Raw genomic sequence first — 8318 nt, forward strand, 5'->3', positions numbered from 1 at the left:
ACGAGACAAACGTGAAAGTCTCGTCCGTAAGTCTCTTAACGACCCAAATGAGCACTTCCAGAGTGCTCCAGGCAAATCTGCACCATGCTAAAGGACCATCAGCCACCCTGTGCAGAATTGTTCAAATCAACAACATCGCAGTATGACTTCTTCAAGAGCCGTGGGTGTTTGATGGCCACATTCGGGGTCTAAACTCGAAATCAGGTAAGCTGGTTTATTACCGGTCGATAGCAGTGCCACTTGCAGCTGTCGTAATCGGTGGAGACGTAAAACATCTTCCGTTAACTAACTTTATTTCTAGAGACCTAGCAACAATTATTTCTAGAGACCAACATTAGGAGGGGTCACAGATACAGTCATGGCCTCTGTCTACTTCCCAGGTGAAGAAGAAGCCGTTCTACCATCGAAAGTTCAACAACTGATCTACGGGGCGGCTGCGATGCAAACTCTTACCATACTGTGTGGGTAATCAGCAATATAAACAAAAGGGGTGAGTACCTATTAGAATATATTATGTCCGTAGAATTAATCATAGCTATTAAAGATAACAAACCCAAATTTATTAATGCAATAAGAGAAGAGATATTGGATCTTACTCTATGTACCACAGGTATTGAGGAATCTATATGGAATTGGCAGGTATTGGACGAAGTGTCCCTTTCTGACCATCAACATATTAGGTTTGAACTTCCCGGTATATCCGTACAGCAAGAAAAAGTGTACCGACCAAAGTAAACTAATTGGCATAGGTACAGGGACTTAGTGTGTTCAGCAAACTTTTCTCTAGCTAGGCTTTTACGAACTGTTGAAGATCCTTTCATAACAGCACGGTTGCAGGCAACGCCACAATTTTAGATAAGGCTCCTTGGTGGAACTCGCAACTAGCTAATAAGCGCACACTAGTAAGGAGCTTTTTCAATAGAGCAAAACGCTCTAGTAGGTGGCAAGAATACAGAATTGCACTCACTGACTACAACAAATCAATCAGACAGTCCAAACGGACTAGCTGGAGCAGTCACTGTGATAGTATCGAGAAGTTGCCCGCAGTAGCTAGACTACACAAGGCATTAAATAAGGTCAAAACTAACAAAGTAGGCCTTTTTAAAAATACTCGATTGCTCCTTCACCACTGGTCGTGAAGATACCCTTGACTTTCTTTTGCAAACACACTTCCCTGGCTCCGTAACAGGAGCAACAACACCACAATCAAACAGAGAAGTTGTGCTCCTACATGTCAGGAATACGCACTATCTGGTGTTATCTTCGACAGAACAAGGTGAAATGGGAGATTGCTCATTTCAACCATTCAAGGTGCCATTCAAGGTGGAGTTTGATTTACTGCAGAATTGCACATATATCATTCTAGACCCATTAATTAAACTCTTTAGGACTTGTTTCATTATGGGTTATATACTTCTCTCCTGGAGAGGAGTGAACGTGATCTTCATTCCCAAATTGGATAATAAACCCATGGACCAGCCAAAGTCCTACAGACCCATTAGTCTTATGTCTTTCCTACTAAAAACTGTTGAAAGGCTAATTGATCTGCATATTTGGAATAAAATGGAACAAACTGTCCCTCTCCACTTCACAGAATATGCATACTCAAAAGGCAAATATACGGAGGTCGCGGTGCATCTATTGGTCAGCAAAATTCAAAGCACTTTTCAATCTAAAGAGATTGCCTTGTGTGCATTTCTGAGTGTAGAAGCTGCTTTTGATAACACATCATATGAATCCATATCCGGAACATTGGCCCATAAAAATATAGACTCATGTACAATAACGTGGATAGATAGGATGTTACGTGACAGGAACATATCTTTCAAGTTAGACAGTACTATCGTCAGCATTAGTGCCGTACGGGGCTGCCCTCAGGGGGGAGTTCTTTCACCATTCAACTGGACGTTGGTAGTAGATGATCTACTAGTTAAACTGGAGCAATCTGGCTACCATACCATAGGTTATGCAGATCACCTTGCAATCATTGTTTCCAGGAAATATGATGCCTCAGTTACTGATGTAATGCTGGTGGCTTTACACGAAGCCTGAACTGGTGTATAAAAGAAGGTCTAAGTATTAACCCAAAAAAAGCAATAATTATGCCATTTTCCAAAAGGTACAAATTGAATATTGGGTCCATATCTATATCTAAAGATACGGCTATCGAATGCTCCGATGAAGTTTAATATTTAGGGATCAATCTAGATAAGCGTCTTAATTGGAACACTCACGTGGATAATATGGATAATATGACAAAGCCACCCGGGTCATGTGAATATGTAGAAACTCATATGGTAGAACCTGAGGACTTAGTCCCAGAATTCTATCATGGATCTACCGCACAATGGTTAGACCCATTGTATCATACGCAGCTCTTGTTCGGTGGAATAAGGCACAACAAAAAGCTGCAATACTCAAATACAATAAACTGCAAGGACTCGCATGTAGTGCTATGACGGGAGCTATTAGAACATCAGCACCGGATTTACTCCTCTGCATCTCTTAATTAAAAAGACAGCAGCCTTGAGTGGAGCTAGGCTACACCTTGGTATCAATATGCACGGAAGTCTCGACTGACAAAACTCTATCTGTAGACTATTTGCTGGCATAGAGACCTGTAAAAGGACAGATTGCATGAACATGGAACTTCGCTTCGGTAGAAAATTCGAAGTCCTCATTCTCGATCGATTGGACTGGGAAATTGACACTCCTGGAGCAAAACCAAAAGTGATTTCATGGTACACCGATGGTTGAAAAATCAATGAAGGAGTTGGTGCTGGAATATTTGGTCCCAACACCAGAATCTCGCTTGCACTGGGTTCATGCCATCGAGGTCTGCCCTAATATCAACATAAATAATGGGTTGCAAGGCGCCCGAATCAGAATTTACTCAGATAGTCAAGCAGCAGTCAATGCATTGTCCTCCAGGAAGTTCTTCTCAAAGCTTCTATTAGACTGATACGTTGTGGCAGACAAACAAAAACAAAGTGACGCTTTGCTGGGTGCCTGGTCACACTGGTATAAATAGTAATGAGTCTGCCGACAGTCTTGCGAGGGCAGGATCTACCACTCAAATCTTTGGATCGGAACCTTATTGTGGATTTAGTTTATCTGCAACTAATTGACAAATGGATTTCAGCAGAGAGAAGTCGCTATTGATGCGACAGTCAAGGGAACCGTCAGGCTAAACAACTGGTTTACCCCCACAGTTATGGTAAGGTATCCCTCTTCTGCAGAACAGAGTTCAAATTGCTGGTGGGATATTTAACGGGTCACCACGGACTGCGTTATCACCTTAATAAAATAGGTCTTTCCAAAGAGATGGAGTGTCGACTCTGCTAAGAAGCAGACGAGACTTCCAGTCACATTCTCTGTGAGTGCCCAGCCTTGATCTGGGCCAGGAGGAATTCACTGGGAGGACAGCTGCTCTCCCCTTCTGATATTAGGAGGTCCTCAGTGGACGACATTCTGGAAGGCGAAATGTCTTCTGTTCGGTTAGGGTCAATTGCAGCACAAAAGATCAATTTGGTCGCAGTGCTCTACTCCGTCGGGATCTAGTACCCTTCATTTATTCCTATCCTATCCTATATTATGAATTATTAACACTGAGATAGAAATACCTTATGTCCCTTTGCAAACTTTAAAAGTTGAATATATTATTATAAAATAATTATTATAATAAGATCTATTTATATAATTATATATAAAAAAATAAATTCTTAAAACAATAAATTCTAAACTTAATAAAATAGATAATAAATTTTTTCGATTAAAAAAATAGAAAATACTCCAATTAATAGTATTACATAATAATGATATGTATGTAAGTAATCTCTCCCACTCATTCTCTTTCTCTTAGTGTAGAATTAAGGTAGACATAAGAACACTATTCTGTATAATATATAATATATAATAAATTGAGTCTGTTACAAACCGTAGGCAACAACGGTCTTTTATGTTGCTCAAATATATATTAATTGGCGACGAGGAAAAAGTGAAAAAAAAAAGCGAAAAAGTAAAAATATTTATTATAATATTTAATAAGTGGAAACAAAATTGATGAATCTTGAAGGAAAGATTGATTTGGAAAATAGACCTGAAGCTGTGAAAAAAGAGACTGACAGTATGGCAAATGCGGCAGTGGCATTAATTGGATCGATAGAAAATTATGTAATGGGTGAGGATTTTTCATTGTATATTAATCGTATAGGTCATTTGTTGAATTTAAATAAAATTGAAAAAGACGAAAGTAAGACGTCCTTTCTGATAAGTCTTGGAGGCGCTGACCTTTATAAGACCTTGACCAGCGTGCTAGCACCGAAAAGTGAAATAGACTTCAAATATGAAGAAATAGTGGCAAAATTAAAAGCCCACTTTGCACCAACAAAAAACATAATTTTTGAGTGCTATCAATTTTTTAAAAGAGACCAACATACTGGTGAAACTATTGCAGATTATATTGTCGAATTGAAGCAGCTTGCACGAGAGTGCGATTTTGGAGAATTCCTCGATAAAGCTCTCCTTATTAAATTTGTTTGTGGGTTAAATAATTGCAGTATTCAGAACAGACTACTAAATGAAGTAAACCTTAAAAGCTTTGAGCGAGCATGTTGTAACGACACGGATTTTCCCGTTTCGTTATAATTTATGCTGGGGTATCCTCAGTCTTTTCCAGGGGGTCGCTACAATAAATTTATATTCGCGGAGACAGGACTTCTCAAAATAAAAGTAATGTGTGTTAAATTTTAAATGTAGATTTATTTAAAATATTATTAATTCATGAAAATAGTATTTATAAAAAAGGAATTTAGTTAAACGTAATTATGTAAACTTGAGATTACTAATGTGTACAATTCAATGACATAGTATTTTAAAAAAAAAACAAAGTAAATTCATTAAACGTGATTAAACTTGAGAAACTTGAGATTATTTCCTGGTATTCTGCTGTATCTGAAGGTTGTTCCTTTGGAGCTCGGTGATCTCTAATCTGGTTCCGTGGTTTGTATCTTCGTATGATTACTTGCTCAATGCGTACCTGTGTGGGACAGAAGGGTTAGTGTATATATAAAAAAATATATTTCCTTGTTCGGTTATAGAATATCTATACAATAGTGTCCAAGTGTCTTGACTTAAAACCGCCCATGCACTTGTACACAATTATATATATATTTTAGTAATTTATACAACTAGGCTTAAAACCGCCACTGTGTCAGACAATATTTTTTATATTTATTTATTTTATATTTTGACATACAATGCCACCGAGTGATCATACAAGACTCACTAAATTCTTAGAAAATTGCGCCTTATTTTATATGCATTTCTCTTGAACTTTTTGTGTAAAGTACACAAAGCTTAGAGTTGATCTTAGTTGAACTTACTGCCCTTAACACTTTTGCACAAAAGCTCCCTTGTGCATCTTTTTGCAGCGAATTGCATTCTGACATTTTTGACGTTTGTAAATGTTTGTTTACATTTTTATAAAAAGCGGCGGTGCTCGTGGTTTTATTTTATAGTTGAATTATTTATAAATAAAATAATAAATAATTTATAAATAAATTATTATTTATTAATTTAAATAAATTTATGTGGAAAAATAATGAAGGTATGTTATATGGTTATTTTTATTTATATACCTTTTGTATTTATTATTGAAATGTTTTCTCCTAATTACAGATTACTTCACGTATTTTGTTCAAAGTGGTGGTGTTACTAAATTTATGTAGGTTGGAAATTATTACAAAATTTCCATCCTTACAATGTGAGCTAGCATTGTCGTCGGACATGACGAATAATAGTATAGAGCAAATAAGGTCCAACAGCGTAAAACAGATCAGCGATAATCAACGTGGCAGAGTAAATCAAAGGGAACAATTAGACAAAGCTTTTAGAGACAAAAGTAAGCGCAGGTATAAAAGTGTTGAAAAAAATAAGTACATTTGTTATCATTGTAAGAAGCCAGGGCATATACAGAAAAATTGCTGGTACAAAAATATTGAAAATAAAAATGTGAAACGGGAATATCAAAATAGAGCAACAAAGTGGGACCAGAAAAAACAACGTAATGTTAATTACTTAGTTGAAGAAAACACGGTAAATTATTTGTGCAATTTACGAAACGAAAAATCAGAACCTTTAGAATGGTCAATTGAAATTGAACAAAACAAATTGAATGTGGAAATTGATTCCGGCGCGTGTGTTTCTGTTTGCCATATTTCTGACTATAATAAATTATTTAAACATATAAAAATAGAACCGATGGTAAGAAATATTAAAGTCCTGACAGGTCAAAACATTGCGGTGGTTGGTCAGGTTGAAGTGCGCGTAAAATTCGGTGGAAAATGTTATGAGCTTAATATGGTTGTTGTAGACTCAGCGCATGCATTTAAGATTCTGTTGGGTAGAAATTGGCTTGATAGGTTGGTACCTAATTGGCGTAAAAATTTTATAGAATCAACGTTGGTCAATTTAGTAAAAGAAAACTGTGAAGTCGATTTTACAAAATATAAACAATTATTTAGTAAAGACAACAATTCAACAATTATTGGTTATGAGGCAGAAATAGACCTTAATGATAATGCTTATCCAATTTTCAGTAAAGCGCATTCAGTTCCGTTTGGCGTACGACAAAAAGTAGAGGAGGAAATCCAGAGATTATGTGCTGAAGGGGTTATGGTGCTAACAACCAGAAGTAAATGGGCGAGTCCCATAGTTGTAGTAAATAAAGGTGATGGTAGCATAAGATTATGTGTGAACTGCAGAAGAACAATTAATCGATTTGTAGAAAATGAGCATCACGTTATTCCGCGAATTGACGACATTTTGGCAAATTTCTCTGGGTGGAAATACTTTTGTAAAATAGACTTGACGGGAGCATATTTGCAAGTCAAGGTGTCCGAAAGATCACAAGAATTTTTAACTGTGAATACACATGTTGGATTATATAGGTACACTAGAATGGTGTATGGGTTAAAAACGGCACCACAAATTTTTTCAAAAATTATAAGTGAAATTTTAAAGTGATTGAATAAAGTGCATTCATATTTCGATGATCTTCTAATTGGGGGAGCAAACATGAAAGAATGTGAAGAAAATTTAAAAGCAACTTTAGACAGACTATTAGAGGCAAACTAAAAATTAATTATGAAAAATGCCAATTTTTTAAAAAGGAATTAACGTATTTAGGTTACGTAATTAATCAAAATGGAATATTGCCATCAAGAGAAAAAGTCAAAGCAGTTTTAGATGCCCCGGCGCCTACAAATAAATCAGAACTAAAATCGTATTTGGGTATGGTTAATTATTATAATCATTTAATACCTAATTTATCGGCGGAAGTATCGTCATTACATGAGCTAACTAAAAACAATGTAACGTGGATATGGAATGAAAAACATCAAAATATATTCGAAAAATCAAAACAACTTATTGCGAATATTGGCGTTTTAACACATTATGATCCACAAAAACCAATAATTATTTCGTGCGATGCAAGTCCTTATGGCTTGCGAGGCGTTCTGTCACATATTATTGACGGTGAAGAACGTCCAGTTCAATTCGTATCTAGTACGTTGTCTCCGGCTGAAAAGAATTACTCTCAACTTCATCGCGAGGCTTTAGCGATAGTTTTTGCAGTGAAGAAATTTCACAATTATATTTTTGGGTTACCGTTTACCATTGAAAGTGACCATCAGCCATTGCGGGAAATTTTTTCAATAAAAAAAAATCTGCCATCGGTAGCAGCGAACCGGTTACAGCGATATGCTGTTTTTTTATCAATGTATGATTACTCAATTAAGTACAAGAAGGGATCGCAAATGGGACATGCGGACGCGCTGTCTCGTTTACCTCTGCAAGAAGATACAAATGAAGATGACGATAGTATTAATATTTTTAACCTTATAGGCGACCTTCCAATTAAGATTGAAGACATCAAAAATGAAATGTCGAAAGATGTGGCACTATTAAAAACGTACAAATATGTTAAAAATGGGTGGCCAGAAAAAATTGATAATAACTTAAAAAAATACTTTAAAATTCGAATATCGTTAGCAACTGAAGATAAGTGTGTTTTTTATGGTGAAAGGATTGTAATTCCAGAGTCATTGAGACCGAAAACATTAGAACTGTTACATAGTGGTCATATCGGAATCGTCCGCATGAAAGCTGTTGCTAGGACATATGTTTGGTGGCCGTATGCTGTTTGGTGGTATAGATGCTGCAATTGAGGAGTTCGTCGGGTCATGTGAAGCATGTTGAATGAATCAAAAACCGTCGAAACAAATTTTTACCAACTGGGAAGTAACAAGTGCTCC

This window comes from Teleopsis dalmanni, chromosome 1 (genome assembly GCF_002237135.1).
Source record: "Teleopsis dalmanni isolate 2A chromosome 1, ASM223713v2, whole genome shotgun sequence".
In the NCBI taxonomy this organism is placed as follows: domain Eukaryota; kingdom Metazoa; phylum Arthropoda; class Insecta; order Diptera; family Diopsidae; genus Teleopsis; species Teleopsis dalmanni.